Here is an 18,577-nt window from a genome sequence, read left to right on the forward strand (position 1 = left end):
GCGCGCAGTCACATGGCAGCCGAGTGCCGCCTAAAGAAGAGGTGCAGTCGGTGTGACGGAGCCCATCTAGATGTCCTACACGACAGTAACAGAAGAAAGCCTGCACCTGTACCATCGAGCAGCACAAAGGCAAGTGTCATGTACATTGACCCCGCCAGCAGCAGCGGCGCCCAAGTGCTCTTAAAGGTAGTCCGTGTAACATTGAGCCACCAAGATAAAGTCATGGACACTTACGCCGTCCTTGATGACGGGTCAGAGAAGACCCTTCTCCTCGCATCCGCTGCGGCCCAGCTGGGACTGCGGGGGAGCGAGAACCAGATGACGATTCGGACAATAAGAAGAGATTTAAAGACGATAAAAGGCGAGAATGTCTCCTTCACTATCGCAGCAAGCGGGCAGCCAGAGAGACGGTATAGGATTACAAATGCTTTCACCAGCCAAGAAATAGGACTATCACAGTACACCTACCCCATCGCCAAGCTGATGGATAAATATGTGCACCTGCGTCAACTACCTATCCCGCTCATAGACGGCGCCACCCCGACCCTGCTGATAGGCTCCGACCATGCAGACCTCATAGTCCCGATAGACCGGGTCCATACAGGACCCAGAGGCTGTCCTGCAGCAGTCGAGACCCGCCTAGGATGGACACTACAAGGCCCCCTCGCTAAATCTCTCAACCGAACAGCAGCCACTAGCTGCCTCCACTCCAGAGTGACAGAAGAAGACACCACTCTCCTGCAGCATGTCGAGAGGCTATGGACACTAGAGACAATGCCCTTTAAGAACGAAAAGAAAGACATTCGTTCTAAAGAAGACATTTACGCCATAAACCTCCTCGAGCAAGGGACAAAGAGAGTCACAGTCGGTGGAGTGATGAGATACGCAACTCCACTCCTGAGGCGAGAGGGAATGCCCACCTTTCACGCCACGAAAGAAGCTACGGAGCGGTATCTATTGAACACAGAGCGGCGCCTAGCCAAAGACCCCGCTCAAGAGAGTGTGTACCGCGCTGAGATTGAGAAGCTAATCACAGCGAGACACGTAATGAAGATTGACATTAAAGAGGCCGATCAGACGACCGAATCATGGTACGTGCCGCACCACAAGGTCCACCACAACGGCAAGGATCGCATTGTGTTCAACTGCAGCTACCAGATCGGATCCCAGAATCTGAATAAAGAGCTCTTGCCCGGCCCCACACTCGGCCCCTCTCTACTAGGCGTGCTACTACGCTTCCGCCAGGACAAGGTGGCTATCAGCGGGGATATCAAAGGGATGTTCCTGCAGGTGAGACTAGTGGAGGAGGATAAGCCCCTACTGCGGTTCCTATGGAGAGAGAGGATCGGAGATGAGCACCCAGCCATCTACCAATGGGAAGTCCTCCCCTTCGGAACCACATGCAGCCCGTGCTGTGCTACATTTGCACTGCAGAAACACGTCGCAGAGGACCCAGCAGCAGATGAAGAGGTCCGACACAGTGTGAAGAACAGTTTCTACGTGGACAACTGTTTACAAAGCGTTTCGACCCAAGAAGAAGCCGAGGCTCTCCTACTCAAGCTACGCGCCTCCCTGATCAAAGGCGGCTTTGATCTCAGGCAGTGGGCCAGCAGCGACCCGCAAGTATTGCGCAGCCTCTCCCCCGCGGACAAGGCAGCCAGTAGCGAGACCTGGATGGCGACCATCCCAGGAGAAGCCCAAGAAATGACACTAGGACTAGTCTGGCGCTTCAAAACAGACTCGCTCCACTATAGACACAAACCCCTGACCACGGAGCAGGGAAGGTCGACGGCGATACCGACCACCAGACGGAGTGTGTACAGAACACTCGCCAGACAATATGACCCGTTGGGATGTATTCTACCTTACACCACCAGGGCAAAGATGATTGTACGAGCACTATGGGACAAGGACCAGGGCTGGGACGACCCAATACCCGCACACCTTGCCTCCACATGGAGAGAGTGGGAGACGGAACTCTGCTCACTCCCAGGCGTCAACATACGCCGCAGCTACTTCCCACCCACAGTGAGGCCAGAGACATGCAAGATGGATCTACACGTCTTCAGCGACGCCTCCGAAGTAGCCTATGGATCTGTGGCCTACTTGCGTGCCCAAGAGAAGGGAGGAGAGATACACACCGCTTTCATCCTGGCTCGCTCAAGAATAGCCCCACGAAAGCAACAATCTATCCCGCGTCTAGAGCTCTGCGCAGCCCTAGCAGGAGCGCATCTAGCCACGTTAATCCAACGTGAACTCACCATCCCGGTGCAAAGAACAATCTTGTGGTCAGACTCTACGACAGTACTCACATGGATCAAGTCTGATTCATGCAGATACAAGGTCTTCGTGGGAGTCAGAGTCACAGAGATTCAAGAGTTAACAGAAGCAGCAAGCTGGCGGTATGTGGACACCAAACACAACCCAGCTGACGTCATCACCCGGGGAATGTCCCTAGATGACCTCACCCGTCACAACATCTACAGTGACGGACCAGAGTTCCTCAAGCTCCCGGAAGAAGAGTGGCCTACGCCCACCCCACGGGAAGCGAGTAAAGAGGAGGCTGAAAACAAGAAACCTATGTTCTGTGGATTGAGCACAGTCGCCTCCACAGACCCCAACATAGATGATTGCCTCACCCTACAGAGTGCGCAGCTAAAGACATTCCTGTGGCACCACCCAGAGATTCAGCCCACCACTGACATTTCAGCAGCTGACTACGAAGAAGCAGAACTTCTTCTACTACAACGAGCCCAGAGAGACTCGTTCCCCGATGAGCTAGACTGTCTACAGGGAGGAAAGCCCGTCCCATCAGACAGCAGACTGCTCCACCTGGCACCCGAGAGTGACGCCCATAATCTCATCAGAGTAGGTGGTCGTCTGCGGAGAGCCCCCGACCTACCGGATGACGTTAAGTACCCGATAGTCTTGAACAGCCGACACAAGGTCACAGAGCTGATCATAAAGAAATACGACGAGGATGTGCACCACGCAGGAGCAGAGAGAGTCTTCGCGGAGATCAGACGTCGCTATTGGATACTTCAAGGGAGAGAAGCAGTGCGACGCTTCCAGCGAACCTGTCTAGACTGCCGAAAGTGGCGCGCGCAGCCCAGCATACCCCGGATGGCTGACCTACCTCCCTGTCGCCTCCGACTCGGCGACAAGCCCTTTCACTCCACAGGCATGGACTGTTTTGGCCCGTTGTATATAAAGAAAGGAAGAGGAACCGAGAAGCGGTGGGGTATTGTATTCAAATGCATGACCACCAGAGCGATACATATCGAACTCCTTCCAACCATGAGCACAGACTCATTCCTTATGGCCTTCCGAAGATTCACATCGCGGAAAGGAAAACCGTCTACATTGTTGTCTGATCACGGGACAAACTTCAAAGGCGGAGAAAGAGAGCTGAGAGAGAGCTTCCAAGCTATGGGCCCAGAACTTAAGACCCACCTCGCTCCATCCCAGATTGACTTCCAGTTTAATCCCCCGAACGCACCCCACTTCGGTGGAACCTGGGAACGAGAAGTACGTTCTATAAAGACAGCCCTGTACGCCGTGCTTGGGGCCCAGACTGTGGCGGAAGAAGTCCTAATGACAGTCCTCACGGAGATCGAGGGAGTATTGAACTCCAAGCCCCTCGGTTACGTCTCAAGTGATGTAGCAGATGTCGACCCAGTCACCCCCAACACACTCTTGATGGGGCGGCTGGACCCCGCGCTACCCCAGACAATGTACAGGCCTGAAGAAGCGAACGGCCGAAGAATGTGGAGGTACAGTCAAGTACTGGCTGACAAGTTTTGGAATAGCTTCCTACTCCACTATCTACCATCTCTACAGACCCGCCAGAAGTGGGTAAAAGAGAGAGACAATTTGACAGAAGGAACAGTCGTCATGATTATCGACCAGTCACTACCCAGAGCTATGTGGCCGGCTGGCCGCGTAAGCAAAGTGATCACCGGTGCCGATGGCAAGGTCCGAGCAGCTGAAGTGCTCGTCCAAGGGCGAACTTACACACGACCCGTGGCGAGGCTAATAGAACTGCCAAGACTCCCAGACACTATCGATGACGACCATGACCCCACGACTTTGTGAGTTGACTGACCCTTACAGCGGACCTTGAGTGGTAGACGGTGCGGTTAATCTGTCTCTGCTTAGCTAATTAGGTGGGACTAATTAGGGTGCGGCTGTTGTGAAGGATCAGATTAAACCGAATATATATATTTATTTATGGATATATATTTAATAGTATTTGCATATCGTTTGATATCCCTTGTATATTCTTTGTACATATACACTGAATATCCCTTTAGTCTACTACAGCCCATAATAGTTCATTCTCTCATTGGACAAGAACCTGGCGCCAGCAGACAGGCCCCTTGAGTCAAGTTCAATAGTGCCGACGAACATGTCCCAACTAGCCCCGGTTCCGCGTAGGAATACGGCTACCGAAATACGAATGGTACTATTTGTTCACCGTGCATATAAATAGGGCGCAAGTAAAGTAGAACCTTTTTTAGTCCATTAGTCCTTTACCCTCCAACCTAGTAACAGACGTGAAGCCTCACCCACGACCCACGTGTGGTGCAGTATGGCCTATTTTGGCCCCAGAATAGGCATTGAGACCTCGTGTAAATTCATAGCTGAATTGTCATAGTTTGGCACTGTACCGTCGAGTGGGACGTATTTCTATTAAGTAATAATAGTCTATTATGTATGGTGCATCGTTCGGTTAAAGTTCTAAAGTGAGCAGCACCCCCATCGTTTCCTCGCGTTATCTAGAGTCTTAACCAGGCTGGGCAGACCACGCGTGGTGCTTTCATCCGAGGAGTTCTGGGCGAGGACGAGTGGACCTGCACATTGGATTACCTACCCGGACGACTGCTGAGCCTATACGGCATGGAATATCTATTTGCTTTGGGTGCTTTGATTTGTGGAGCGGATAACAGCCAACGCCAGTGAGTGTTGGAATTACCCCCGAGAGGAGCCCAGGTGAGACGGCGCTCAACCCAGACCGAGGCCGCCTCGCTTCTCCTTCGTTGTGGACCTACAGCTACCGTCTACAAGAGGGCCCAAGTGTATTCATCTGTGGATCAAGATCCTGCGGGCACTGTTTTCTGTACCTGAATTCTCCCCAGGAATCGTTGGCCAGATGGGATGCAGCTGACGGCTCTCCAAACCCCCCCCCCCCTTACTGACTTACAACCAGCAGGACCCCTTTAGTATCCCGCTATAATCCTTAAGTACCATCGCTATAGTTTCCCTAAAGAACCAGGTTGTATACTTGCTTCCTGCGTAACCAGAGATTGGACATTCAGTGTTGATTTGCCTACGAATACTCATTTGCCTTACAAGTGCATTCAAATCATAAATGTAATTAAGTGAATGTTGTATATACCTTTTGCTATATTAAACCTTCAACTGTTATATTTGTGTGGACCTGATTTCATATGTGGGAAAGTGTTCATCATACTTAGATATCGTGTACTGGATGGCCAGAAGTTAAAGTACATCAAGCGGTAGTGGTTTAATGATACCATACTTATCAATACAGTCAGGGAATTGTACCCCTCAGTTACATAATGTGAGTATAATGTGCAGCTGGTTGAAACGCTGGGATATTATGTATAAAATGTAGAAATTAATATTTGTATGCAGGTCGAATATACTTTTCTCACAGAGCGAGCCCACTTGTGTGAGTTGTCACCAGCCAGATAGATCACTGTGATTGGTCACGCCCCTCTGCTCCCGGCTGCTCACTGGTGAGACGAGAGAGGGCTCGCTCTACCATGGGAGGGGCTCTTGTGTTGAGAAATATACCGGCAACTAAGTCTACTGTACCCCCGCTAGAAATATGAGTTATAACCGGTCCTCTCTAACGTTAGACTCTCGGCTATTTCTGACCGCTATTTCTGACCGAAATAGTCTACCTTTCTTTTTTATAATGGCAGATTCTTATTCACAGGTATTTTGTCCCGTTTTGATATGCTGTAAAGTATTGGAAAAAAATAATAGATATATGGTGAATATGGCGGTTTATCAGGGTTTTTTCAATAAAAACTGATGTGGTATCAAACAAACACTAATTTAAGTGGTTAAAATTCGAAAATATGTGTAATTTTTTACAGATATCTTGAGAATAGGCTATGAATGTTAAACATGGGTAAAAAAAAAATTTTTAAATAGTAAACAGTTAAAATTATATGGCTTTAAACATGATGTATCATTTCATCTCTTAACCCTTAGAAGTCAACGGGGCCTATTGCTCCCGTGGGCGGAGAACAAAATAATTAGAATCTCTCACAAATGCTCAGGAAGTCCCGTTTTTCAAAAATCTGTAAAAATAGCACAAAGACAATTTCGAGTGCATAATAGTGTAATCTATATGTATCCTTACTTGCTAAACATAATACGACTTGTAAATATGTTTAATTCTTGCTCAATTGTATAGTTCTAAATATCCCTGTATTCCCCCGAAACTACAACGCGTCACGTACATGCACGCGCGCACACACACACAGCGCATAGGTGTTAATCACTGAGTGATCTAATATGCATATTCTTCAGCGCGAGAGGGGGGGGGGGGTTGTGTTTCTCACTGTCTGTCGTTGATAATAATAGTCCTGCAGTTCGCAGTTCATTCATTCACGGTGATGACAGCTCTCTAGTCTAGAGTAGAGAGGTGGCCTGTTACTGTTCCATGATTTTCATTCGGCGCTTCAGCTCACCTCGCAGAGCAGCGGTCCCGCGCTACTGCGGTCTGTTCTTGACAAGTTCGAATCCCATTCAATCTTTTTTTTTAACGTGATTTTTTTTTACACGTGTATTCTTTACTGTACTGATACAATAGTGCATATTCAGAGAGAGATATAGGGAGAGGCAGCGTCGAGACGAAACTTGTGTCGAGTCTGCTTCTATGTGCAACAGAAACTCCTGAACGAGTATACCGAGGCGCTTTGTGAAGGAAAGATGACGTCGTCTCTCTCTCTCTCTCTCTCTCTCTCTCTCTCTCTCTTTCTCTCTCTCTTTCTCTCTCTCTCTCTCTCTCTCTCTCTCTCTCTCTCTCTCTCTCCTTCAAATGGGCTTTATTGACATAGGAAACATACGTTTACATTGTCAAAGCCAAACAAAACAACTATTTGCACAGCCATTTGAAATCTACAGTTACACATTGCTGTATTTAGTTTTAAATTAAATGAGTACAAGACATGTTTCACAGACACACACACACACATACACACACACACATACACAGACAGACAGACACACACACACATTTACATTTACACATTTACACATTACATTTACATCTAGTCTAGTTTGCTTTTTTTTTTTGATATGGTACAGTACTGTAGATACAGACACAGACACACACACACACAGAAACACACACAGGCTAGGCCTCCTGCTGGGTCCATTCACTGGAATAACAAAGGAATGACTGGGCCTTTGCTCAGGTGTGAAATGGTGCTAGTGACAATGATCACATTGAATTCTGGGAGTGTAGTTCTCTCATCAGATAGCTGAATGAACTTGGATCTAGTTCAAAGTCCTATACTGAAAAGGTGTTAGGATTTTACCAGAATGTTTGATAGGACATTGATTGAAAACTATCGTCTCAAATTTGACAATTGATGGCTTATTTTGAAGGTATGAATCTGTAATTTTATATTATGTAACAAAAAAAAAGGGGGAAATTCTCAGGAGGAGGAGCTATTTAGGTTAGACTTCTAAGGGTTAAGCCCAGTGTGCTCCCCCATTGCTAGGGATGCACAAGAAGTACTTGTGTGGTCTCCCTTTTTTCTTTTTTTGTCTGTACCTTGAGTTTGGTTCATGACAGTATATACTTTGTGTATGTTACTTTGTGTATCCTAAAACACATTTATTTATGTAATTGCAGAATAGGAATGCGATTTGATCTTAATATGACGTTACAGCTGTGTACTACCGGCTCAGTGGCCTTGTGGGTAGAGTGTCCTCCCTGAGTTCGGGAGGCTGGGAGTTCAAGCCCCGGCCGAGTCATACCAAAGACTATTTAAAAAATGGTACCCATAGCCTCCCTGCTTGACACTCAGCATCAAGGGTTGGTTTGGGGGGAAGTCCTTGCGACATACTAGCGTCATGTCCAAGGGGTGTACGTGTACATCAAGCTGCCTCACGCTACGGAAACAGGAGATAGGCTCCTGCCCCATGTGCCGTTACGGCTCGAGAACCATTGGTTCTTAAAGGCAAACAGCTGTGTACTGCAGTGAAAGTCCTCCTCGGTGAAAGGCACACACACACATTTGAAATGTTTATTTATGTCCACATGAACAGAAGTACAAGGAGGCCTCATACAAAGGACATAAACAGTGCGAGTGCAGTCAGAAAATTATGAAAGAACAGTCAGGTACAAGGTGCATTGATGGCAGAATCATGGGAAAAGGTAACAGCGCCTCCTCCAAATTGAGCGGCTTCCTATAATTGCTGATACTGAGCAGTACCTGGCTAACTGCTTGGCCTTCCTTTTGGGGAGACCGGCTATTTGTAGGCCCCTCTGTAGCCTAGCTGTGAGATGGTCTGCTGTAGCTGTTGGTATTTCAGCATTTTGGTTAGGAAGGCTTCTTCTAAGCTATAGTCAAAAGTACAGCCAACCTCAAGAATGGACACCTCCCTAAGGTGTTCATTTACCACAAATACATCAGTGGTGTTAGCTGTAATAGAGAACATGGAATCATCATTGCACAGGTTAAACATGCTTGGCTTCACAGTTGAATAAACAGCGTGATGGAGGACCTAAAAATAAGAGAGATATATTTTGCTATCAAATCTACTATTCTGTCATGCCTACTTATGTAGAGGCCCCTGCATACATGGCAACCATTTAAGATGTGGGACATGGTTTCAGCTATTTGGTTATTGTCATGATGAATACAGTGAGGAGAATGACCAGATGGAGAGATTCAGTTTAGATGGTAAGACCTGTAATCTCACTTTCAGAGTAAAGATAACAATGCACTCATCTATGGCAACATTTTTCAACACAGAGTGAGAGACAGAATGGTCCGCAGCAGGGAGACACGCAATCTTCCCCTGCAGTCTCAACTCAGTCCATTGTTCCCGCTGTCTTTGCTGTTGTGCCCACAGGAGGAGTCACAGATAAATCTAATACAATAAACAAGTGTAAGTTCCAAAACGCATCACGGAAGTCCAGAAAAACAGCAAAGTATTCACTAGACCCGTGCTTAAAGTTGTCGATACCCGTTTTGAGACAAAACACATGTTCATTCATGCCACACTTTATAGATGGTGGGTAAAAGGGAAATGTCTCTCCAGGTTGACGGATCGTCGGGATATTGCCTTTTTTGGGGATTCTATAGATGAGAGCGGCCTTCCATGAATCAGGGACAATCCTGTTCACCAAGCAGATGTTAAATATGGATGTTAAAATGTCAGGCTGCGTAGCTCTGAGCTGTTCATAGGAGACACCGTCCACGCCAGATGCACTGTTATTGGGGAGCGTGCGTAATACAGTCTCTACCTCAGCTTGCGTAAAGCTTGTCAATTGCGTCAGATTGTCTGTGCTGCCACAGATATGACAGCTTTTGTCATGTAGACGTCAACGAGGGCTGCACTGTGTTCCACACACACACACACTCACACACACACACAGACCGCAAATAAGAACAAACGCTTATAAAAACGATTTAATAGGCTAAACTTTGTTTTAAATTCTTTGATTTACACTTGTTTATTGTATTAGATTTTTGTCGACATAATGCTACGTGGCCCGACTAGATCCGTGACTCCGTTGAGATACAAATTAATTATCTATAAAAGTGACTATCTTTGGAATCCACTCGCTACCGGGGAAACATAGGGGGAACATAGGACCCGGGGAACATAGAACCCTTTTGCGGCTACCGGGGAACATAGGACCCAGGGAACATAGGACCCGGGGAACATAGAACCCTTTTGCGGACGGGGGAACATAGAACCCTTTATCAAAAAAATTATTAAAAAAAAAGAGGGGAACATAGAACCCGGGGAACATAGGACCTGGGGAACATAGACATGTTCCCGCCAGCTCCATGCTGTGTCTCTCCGGCTCGAAGGTGTTGTCAAAGTTCTTGAATCGATTCCTGTCGTTGATGACGTGGGACGACGCACCTGTGTCCACGATCAGTCCCTTCCTTTGAGCCTGCTGCTGCTGCATTGGCTGGGTGACGTACGCTGTCTGCACCCCGAAGATGAAGTCCTCTCGTCCCACTACTCTCCGGACGTCGTCTCGACTCGTCTCATGTCCACCGTCGTCGCCATCTTGTCCACAGCCGCCATCTTGTCCACTTTGTCTGTGTGCCCCGTGGATTTGCAGAAGCTACACCAAACAGTCTTTGTGCAGTTATCTTTCCGGTGCCCCTTTTCTCCGCATCGCCAACACGCCAGCTCCGTCGTGGGTCTGGTCTTCTCTCTCGGTGCCGCCCGGGCCTTCAGCACCCTCTCTCCCGCCTCCGCGGCGACTGGGTGTGTGTCTTCTGAGGCCTCAAAGTTTCGCAACTTGTCCTTGAACTCTCCCAGCGACATGTCCGCTGAACCGTGTGTCACCAGTAGTCTGAATGGTTTGTACAGCTCCGGTAGTCCTCTCATAACCATCGCCATCATTAGTCCATCGCTTGGTGCTTCTCCTGCACTCTTAAGCGCCGTAATGATCTGCTCAGCTCTGATGACGTATTCGGTCACAGTCTCGGTGTGCGCCTTCTTCAGCGCGGTTAGTGTTATGTAGAGGGATACGATTCGGGGTCTTCCCCGTCCGATATAATGTTCTCTCAACACTTTCAGGCTCTCTCTGCCTTTGTCCTTAGTGTCGCGGAATATCAGCCCCAAGCTTGTGTCATCTAGCAGTGGTGCTAACTCGCAGTATGCGTCGGCATTTTGCTTGGTGTCCAGGGCTCGAGCGGCCGCTGTTACTTCTCCCATGGGGGCCATCAAGATCGCTGTCTTCAGTCCCACACCGTGCATGCAGCACAACATTCGCTCTTCCCAGAGCTCATAGTCCTCTGCTCTTCTGTTGAACAAGGGCCATTTGCTCTTCCCTTTGGTCGCCATCCCTTTTTGATAGTAGGTGTAGCTTTAGCTCCCCTGTTAGCTTAGCTTTAGCCACGCGGTGCTCCTGGTGCTAAACTAGCCTATACTTTAGCTAAACTTGCTACCCTTATTATTTTGCCCCTGCATGATCTGGGCCCATAACCTGTTGACTATTGGCGCTTTTCCACTGCATGGTACCTACTCTACTCTACTCTACTCTACTCTACTCTACTCGGTATTTTTGGTTTTCCATTACCAAAGTACCTGGTACCAGGTACTTTTTCTGTACTTTTTGGGTACTATTTTAGTCCCTGCTCTGTCGTGGTTCCAAGCGCGAGCCAAGCGGGTAGAACTGGTACTAGAAAAGTCACGTGAAACACTGCAGACCACTGATTGGTCAGAAGAGAGACGCGTCACTCGTTGGAGAGTCTGAACGAAAACAGAAAGCCGCCATCTTTAATGTCTCGCATAGGATTTCATTATGGTTGCAGCAGGCACAAGTTCAATAAACAAACGATACAGTCACTGTGTATTCTGCCTCATTTATTGATTAAACAAAACCGACATCAACACAATTTGCCACCGAGCAGAGAGTTTAGTCTCGTAAAAAGATCGCTGACTTGTTAAGGTTAAGGTTATGTTGTGCTAATGTTGTGCTAGCGTTTTAGCATGGCTATCGTACATAGCGTGATCAATATAACTCGCTATTGATTGTTTGTATGAGTAACGTTAATGCTAGTAGAATAGACACAACGTGAGGTAATCACCATCCATTTTAAACCGGTTATTACCTAATGCTAACGTTAGCAAATAGACGCGACTGGTAACGTTACAGCTTGTTAGCCTAATGCTAACGTTAACGTTAGCATAGACAGCCTAGCTAACGTTAACGCTTGTAGAATAGACACAATGAGAGGTAACGTTAGTGTAACTGAGGGGTACAATTCCCTGACTGTATTACTAGATATGATACTTACTACCACTACCTTTGTACTTAATATTCGGCCACCCAGTACTCGGCATAAATATATTATGATGAACACTGTCACGTAGATGAAACGGATCCAACACAAATGTACGAATTAGAAATAGGTCTTTATTTCTACACAGCGATGGTGTGTAGAGCAAGCACTTAATCAAATCAATCACATTTATGAATGGGAATTAGTATGCACTTTTATGGCAAGAGTATTCGTCGGTATATCAATAGAGAATGTCCAATCTCTGAAGGCGCAGGTGGTACATATACGACCTGGAATAGTTTAAGGAATAACAGCAATGGTACTTTAATGATTATAGACTGGATACACTAGGGGGGGTTAATCCGGTCGCTTGTAAGCCGACAGGAGTAGGAAGGGGGGGGGGGTAGAATCCGGCTGCCTCATCCGGCCAAGGGTATCCCAGGTGAACCCACTGTAGTGCCGTTCAATGCGCCGGCGATCCTTGGAGCACAGATGAAAGCAGATGGACTCTTTGTGGGCCGGCGTCCTCCGGTCCACGGAGGAGAGACGTGAAGCGACCTCGTCTTGCAGAGCGTCTCCTCACCTTGCGTCCTCTCCAGGGGGGGGGGTTCCAACACACGGCAGTGTCGGGGGTCTTTATCCATGGAATAATCAACGTATACAAAGCATAATCCGTGCCTGGGAAGGCGGGCTGTCGTCGGTAGAATAATCCGGTATACAGGTCCACTCGCTCGTCGGCTCTGGGGCTCCTCGGGTGCAGCTTCACGTGGGGTCAACCACCCTGGATAAGCAGCCAGTTCTCTGCCCGAAACAATGGGGTACTGACTACGGTAGTATTCTCACCGTACGAAGCACTATATATTAACAGACTATTATTAGCTTAATAGACTACGTCCAACTCGACGATATAGTGCCAAATATGACTATTCAAATATTAATATACACGATGTCTCAATACCGATGGTAGGCGAACTTGGCCTTACTCCCACACGTGGCGTCGCGGGGAGGCTTTACGTCTGTGACTCTATTGGAGGGTAAGAAACTGGACTGAAAAGGAAGTCCTACTTTAGTAGCGCAGTATATATACGCACTATGAACAAATAGTCCCATTAGTGGTGCGGTAGCCAGATTCCTACGCGGAACTAGGACTTGTTCGTACATGTTGAGCGGTACGTTTGAACTGGGTCTGGGGGGTATGGCAGCCTGGCACCAAGGTCTCGACCAATAGTAGAATGGAGACTATTATGGGATGTTCAGTAGGCTAGAATGGATATTCAATGCATATTGTACAAGGAATATACAAGGGATATCAGGGAATATTAGAGAATATACAAATACAATTAAATATATATATATAAATAAATATATATATTCGGTTTAATCTGGCCCTTCACAACAGTTAGCGTTAGCAGAATAGACACAACGAGAGTCTCGTTAATGTTGTTATTGATTGATTGATTGAAAACTGTGTTTTACTCTGGCTTGCGCCTACTAGCTCACGGACATAGCTATGCTGGACCTCTCACAGAGCTATGGAGCTCTCAGCTGTACACCAGCAGCCCCGCCTCCCCACACGGAGACAAACTGAGTACTTTATTTTAGTACCTGCAGTGGAAAAGGAACAAAGTACCAGGTACCTAAAGCGAGTAGAGTAGAGTAGAGTAGAGTAGAGTAGAGTAGAGTAGAGTAGAGTAGAGTAGAGTAGAGTAGATAACATGCAGTGGAAAAGCGCCATATGGGGCGACAATAACTTATCATGACGACAAGGTCCTCTCACTTCAGCCTTTAATCAGCGTAGTTTATTATCACATTGGTACACAGTACATGAGACCTTCTCTCTGTGTGAGGTAGGTGGGAAGAGACAGAGAGGGAGGGAACAATCCCTTAAATACCCTCTTACCTGGCGCCAGCGTCAATAGCTCCGCCTATAGCGGCCTCTTGTGGAAACAGTTAGACAGTTACATGCAATCGTATACATCACATAACTTTAACAATAATCATACACATATTTTATATCATTGGAAAGCCCTAGTTGTTAGCTTCAAAATGGTACCAAATATGAGGTACTTTGAAATAACTAGTAACTAATAATCTATCACAAACTGATGCAAGTTCATGTTCAGGGATTTCCTAAATAGGCCAGTAGACTAGTAAGAGAACTATAAACTAGTTAATTTTTGAAACCATGAACTTTAGTTAAAATGTTTGAATTATGAACTATGAACTGAACTAGTTCATTTTAAAATGTGTGAACTGTGAACTGAACTAGTTCATGTAGAAAGTGAACTCTCCCAACACTGTCCCTCTTACACCCTACACCTTCAATTCCTATCAGCTCACACATCCTCAACGTAATCTCCCTGTTTGATGGCACCTGTCTACCGATATTAGCCATCAAGAACTGTGCCTCATAGAACTAGACTTTTTCCGAAACCCTCGGTCCAACCCTGGCTTAATGAAAGCACTCGGGCCATAACCCTTTCACTACCAGACTACATAAGGTTAACCTTTCAGTACCACGCTACATAAGGTTAACCTTTCACTACCACACTACATAAGGTTAACCTCACTACCACACTAAATGGTAAAGGGTAAATGGCTGCATTTATATAGCGCTTTTATCCAAAGCGCTTTACAATTTGTTCCTCACATTTTACCCATTCACTCACACATTCACACAGCGACGGCAGAGGCAACCATGCAATGTGCCAACCTGCTCATCAGGAGCAATTAGGGGTTAAGTGTCTTGCTCAAGGACACTTCGACACGCTGCCCGGGAGAAACAGGAATCGAACCGGGAACCTCCGGATTACCAGACGACTGCTCTACCTCCTGAGCCACTGTCTCCCCCATAACAGTTAACTGTCTGTAGTGTGGTAGTGCAAGGGTTAAGACAAAATGTTCAGAGAAGCGGAGTGAAAGTGGAAGAATGATGAGCTCCAGGTTGGACTGCGAGTCCTATTGGTCAACTATCAGAAGGCAGTTAAGGACGTGGGAGCTATTTAAACATCCATAACTACAATACAGTTGTATTCATCAGTGTACATTCTGTCATTCGAACAGAGTGTACCCTTCTGTCTGCGGTATCCTCAGAGATCTCTGCTGTATTGGACTGCTTACAACCCATCACGTCATCTCTCCTGGAGGATATCACAGCCCAAATGAAGCCTTAAATCTGTCCCCCTCATGACCTTGTCCCCACTAGATTCTTCAAATATCCCTTTTACACCGGCCAGGCTCCGTGTTGGAGCCGGTTCCCGAACGTAATCTCGCACCGGCCGGCGCGTTCAGACCGGGATTAATTGGTTCAGAACGTGACAAATCGGTGCTCAGCTGGCACCGGAAAATAGTTGTTTTTTCCTTGCGAACCGTGACATCATCAGTGGGCGTGTCATAGTGGGCTGTGAAGACGAGTAGTAGCGAGTCAGCGCGCGAGCCAACACACAAAAGAATACACGCACACACACGCTGTATACGTTTGAAATGAATCGTTCCAGCAAAGTAGGCTTCTATTATTCAAATGACTTGTTTTAATGGGTATCATATTAAGTAAGTCCTACTGTAGAACATGACATATTAGCATGACATCTGATTTATTAATGCCAATAATGGACAACCGCAATTGGCACTTGAAAAGTGTAAATCATGGATTAGTCAGTAGCAATTCATGACAGCCCGTTTAGCTCAGCTGGTTAGTGCGCTGCCTGTGGAGTTCAAATCTTGGTAAATTATTCTTTTTTGTAACGTTAATTAATTTATACACTCTGGTTGATAAGATAAGATATTCCTTTATTGATCCCCTTGGGGAAATTCAGGCATCATAGCAGCATGGGGGATGGGGGGGGGGGGGGGGGGGGTACAGGTAGTAAAAACGACACAAGCAGTGTAAACAAATAAATCAATATAATTTACTATCTAACTAACTGGAATATACAGTATCACAGTATTCACATAAGGTGCAGTATGCATAAGGTAGTGTTATTGTCCTTTTTGGGACACCAGTGTATAAATTAATTAACGTTACAAAGAAAATAAAAAGTTACCAAGATTCAAACTCAGGACCTTTCGCTCCACAGGCAGGGAAACTAACCTGCTGAGCTAAATGGGCTGCCATGAATTGCTACTGACTAATCCATCATTTACACTTTTCAAGTGCCAATTGCGGTTGTCGTTTATTATTGGCATTAATAAATCAGATGTCATGCTAATATGTCATGTTCTACAGTAGGACTTACTTACCCATTAAAACAGTAATTAGAATAATAGAAGCCTACTTTGCTGGAACGATTCATTTCAAACGTATACAGTGCGTGTGTGTGTTTTTGTGTGTGCTCGCGCGTTGAGGCTCGCTCTCCACGCATTATTTCTACCTCCGCCTGGAGACGGTGGAATGTTGGTTCTGCTTAAATGGGTGTAAACGCGGGGTGGTTTGCCAGAGAGCACCAAGGTTCAGAGGGTTCAGAACGAAGCTGGAGCTTGAACCGGAGCCCAGGCGGTTTAAAAGCGATAAAAGAGGTTTCTGGTGTGGTTATTAGGTTAGTAGTAGGCCCGGTATCCTAGTTATGCTCAACAGCTTGCTATCCATTGGCACAATGGCGTCATATCTCGCTAGCTACTGGCACAGTGCTGTCTTATTTTAAACAGGCAGTCGGTCAGCCTCTCATCAAGAAACCAAATGTAGATCCAATTGTCTTAACAGTGCCAGCCACGAGAAATTTCGTTAGTTCATGTCATGCGTTGAGTGCCAAGAACGATACCATTGGGGATCTATCTGAGCTTGAACAGGGAAAATACCGCCCCCTATCGTCTCTCCGGATGGTATTGCACCCATTGGATTGGACTGCATGAAATGGATGGGAAAAAAAGAGTCCGGAATCCACATTTTACTTGTCAGGCATGTAACCGGAGACGATCCCATTCATTGCAGAGCCGCAGAACAGCGTGGAATATGTGTTTCCAGTACCCAGCGTTGGATCAATAAACGCGATCGATATTTGGAATGGCAATCAGAAATTGGAATAATCTTTTTGGAGAACATCTGATCTGAGGTAAGGAATCTATTTTACCAGTCTTGGGATAATCAGAGTTTTTTTCACCTATATCTCAACGTGTCCCATATGTGTGTGTGTGCGTGTGAGTGTGTGTGTGCTGATCAGGAAATAAGATAATCGATTTTTCAGCCCGCTTCTCTAGAAGGGTTAACCCGTTACCTAGGAGACGAAGAGAAGAGACTGATCAAGCGGCGAGAGAGATATTACAGGTTATTACAAGAGATAGCACAACAGCTAACGTTAGCTAACTATGTCGGACGGCGAAGGGGCACCAGCGCCAGCAAGGGCGGCGCCACCAGCACCGGCAGCAGGTCGCGCGCAGACGGACAGTTTCCATGTAAGCGCACCGGAGAAGTTTGAATGCACAGACGGCAAGAACTGGCCGAGATGGATCCGGAGGTTTGACAGATATCGCGTTGCATCGGGACTGGATAGGAAAGGAGAGGCTTTCCAAGTCAATACGCTGATATACTTCATGGGAGATGAAGCGGAGGACATTCTAAATGCTACTTAGCTGAGTGCACAGGAAAGGCTCGTATATGCAACTGTGGTTACGTGTTTGGAAGAACATTTCGTAGGGCGACATAACGTCATATTCGAGCGTGCGCAGTTTAACGTACGTAAACAAGAGCCAGGGGAAGCCGCGGATAGCTTCATAACGGCAGTGCATAAACTCGCAGAACACTGTAACTTTGGGGTGTTGAGGGAGGAGTTAATCCGGGATCGCATTATTGTCGGGATAAAAGACCTGGCCCTTTCAGAGAAACTGCAGCTGGACGCTGACATGACATTGAACAAGGCCATCAGTCAAGTGAAACAGCAGGAAACTGTGAAGCAGCAACAGACTGTGATGCGTGGGGGGGCTACACACACAGAGGAAAGGAGAGAGGTGGATGCGATCTCTCGTCCATTCAAAAAGAAAGAGGCATATGGTCACAAACAAACAGCCAGAACAAGACAGACAGAGACAGTCAAAAACACAGAGAAATGTCAGAAATGTGGTCGATTTTCCCCCCATAGCTGGAGAGAATGTCCAGCTAGCAATGCAGAATGTAGGGAGTGCCACAAAACATGGCATTTTGCTGCAGTGTGCCGTTTCGCACAGCCAGTGTATGAGATGCTAGAGGAGGGAGAGTTACAACAGGACGCGTGAATATTTTAGGCAACCAACTTGTGTTTAGCATTTCTCTGATTGGCCACTACGCCCATGTGACCGCGGCAGCGCGAGAGAGCTGCAGCGCGGAAATAGGCTGTCTATTGCCATTCTCTAAGACAAACTCTAACCTTAACCAGCTCCTTAACAGCGCCTAAACTTAACCTTTCTAACCTTAACCAACTCCGAAACAATGCCTAACCTTAACCTTAACCATAACCAACTCCGAAAGAATATTGCCATTCTCTAAGACAAACTCTAACCTTAACCAGCTCCTTAACAGTGCCTAAACTTAACCCTTCTAACCTTAACCAACTCCGAAACAATGCCTAACCTTAACCTTAACC

The sequence above is a fragment of the Notolepis coatsorum genome, assembly GCF_963971535.1.
Source record: "Notolepis coatsorum genome assembly, chromosome: 3".
In the NCBI taxonomy this organism is placed as follows: Eukaryota; Metazoa; Chordata; class Actinopteri; order Aulopiformes; family Paralepididae; genus Notolepis; species Notolepis coatsorum.